The 2,331-nt window shown below is 38.7% G+C and overlaps 1 non-coding gene across 1 annotated transcript; it reads left to right on the top strand.

The window, feature by feature from the left end:
* The first annotated feature begins 1,838 nt into the window (after positions 1–1,838).
* On the top strand, positions 1,839–1,944 carry LOC124891843. Its single transcript, XR_007049906.1, has one exon. It is a non-coding gene; the product is annotated as a small nucleolar RNA R71 (small nucleolar RNA).
* The last annotated feature ends 387 nt before the right edge of the window (positions 1,945–2,331 follow it).

Below are 2,331 nucleotides of genomic sequence, written 5' to 3'. Positions count from 1 at the left end.
TCAATTAAAGATTTAGGAGATGGGCCAATTGGCCTGTTCAATGGCTCAAAAGGCAGCTTTCTCATTTCAACCACTACCAAATTCATGACTTAGACTAATTCCAGTGCCTCTACATCTCCATAAAGATCATGACTCATCAAAGCTCGCTTTAGTGGATCATCAGACAACAATAAATATAGCACAGATACAAGGTCAATAACTGATATGGAAGACAATTCTTCATATATAGCCGGTAATTTTAGTGCCTTGTATACATCAAAAACGTCCACTTTATGATGCTCTCTCATTGTCATATTCCCTTCTGCTACATCAATTAGTGACTTCTCTGTTCCTAGGAAGGGGCATCCTAAAATAAATAAAATAACTGGATCAGCTTCAAAGTAAAGAATCACAAAGTCTACTAGAAAGATCAGTGATCCCACTTGTACTAAAATATCTTCAATAATTCCATCCGGCCTAGCAAGGGATATGTCAGCCAACTATAAAACAATGGTCATGGGTTGAGACTCCCAAGAACCATCTTTCGGTACCAAGATGTGGGTATAAGATTTATCCTAGCCCCCAAGTCACACAATCCACGAGCACTGATGGTCTATCCAATAGTGATCTGGAAAGTGAAACTACCTGGATCCTTTAGCTTCATGTGTAGTTTGTTTTGTATCTTTGATGTGCACTCCTCAGTAAGTGCAACTGTAGTATACTCTGTCAACCGATTGTTGTTTGCCACTATATCCTTCAGGTATTTTGCATATTTTGGAACACTCTATAGAATATCAACTAGAGGAAGATTTACATGAACCTGCTTTAGAAGATCCAAAAACTTCTTGTAACTGGCCTCCTCTTGGTGCTTCCTTTGCCTTTGAGGAAAGGGTAAAATTATAGCCTTCTTCTCCAGTTGAATCTCATTATTTGTAGCTTTTTCTTTGATCTCGTTCTCCTCACTGGCTTTAGGATCATCGTCAGTGGCTGTGGGACTAACTTTTTTAGGTACCACCTTATTTAACTGCAACCCACTCCTTCTCGTAACTATATTTACCTACTTTGGATTCGCCTCTATATTGCTAGGTAATCCACATTGAGGTCTTATGTTTTGTGCTCCAGTAATCTAACTGAGTTGCAACTCTAAATTCCTAGTAATCAATTGTTGACTCTTTAGATCTGCTGCAAACCATTCTTGATTAGCCAAAAGATCTTCATAATCTCTTATATATTACTTGTTTGAGTAGTAACTTGATTATTCTGAACCTGCTTTGGATTCTGTTGCACTGGTCCCTTACACTGATTATTGCTTTGTGCCTGATTTCCACCCCATAAGAAATTGGGATGATTCCTCCGATTAGGATTATATGTGTTACCAAAGTTCTGTTGTCCTGGACGATTTGTATTCCCCACATAATTTACAGATGGATTAAGCGCATAAACATCTGTCGTGTGTTCACTACTTCCACAAACCTCACACCAAGAATTCACCTGTTGGACTGCATTAGTTGTAGCTTCTGCTTGTAGAACCCCCAACTTCATGTTGTTCAACCAAGTAAACATCTGATTTTTCATTACTGCAAGCTTAGTTGATAAAGCAGTAAACTGGTCTACCTCTAACATACCTGCAATATTCTTAGGAGCACTCCTCGATTCAGCATGCCATTTTGGGTTCCTTTGTGAAATCTGATTGAGCAGTGTGTATAATTCATCATAAGCCTTCTCAAGAGCTGAACCACCTACTACTAAATCTAAGAGAATCTTGGTATTTTTCTCTAACCCCTCAATGAAAGTATGAACAAGAACATCATTAGACTGATGATGATGAGGCAAATTTCTGAGCATGTTCATCATTAGACTGATGATGATGAGGGAAATTTCTGAGCATACTTTTAAATCTCTCTCAAGCTTGGAGAGATTTTCTTCTTCTTTCTGTGTGAAACTTAGAATCTCGCTTCTCAAACGTGCAGTCTTCCCTAATGGAAAGAATTGAATGAGGAACTTCTGATATAGATCTTCCCAAGAAGTAATGGAGAGTGGTGGTTTAGCATGTAACCACCTCTTCGCTTCCCCAATTAAAGAAAAGGGGAAGAGAGTCAGTCTGACATAATTAGTATTCACCCCTGCAAGAATGTAGGTATCTCTTATTTCCATGAAGGTATGCATATGTTGTTGTGGGTCTTCATGAGAAAATTTGGCAAATTGCCCAGTCGAATTCAATAACTGTACCATATTCTACTTTAATTAAAATTGACCACCTAGCTCGGGCTTGCGAATATTGTTAGTCACATGGTTTATGAGTGGGATTGCTACCTTACAAATAGGTCTAGCAGCTGGTTGAGCAGGACCAGT

Source organism: Capsicum annuum, chromosome 1 (assembly GCF_002878395.1).
Source record: "Capsicum annuum cultivar UCD-10X-F1 chromosome 1, UCD10Xv1.1, whole genome shotgun sequence".
NCBI classification, from domain to species: Eukaryota; Viridiplantae; Streptophyta; class Magnoliopsida; order Solanales; family Solanaceae; genus Capsicum; species Capsicum annuum.
This window is presented reverse-complemented; position numbering and strand designations above follow the sequence as displayed.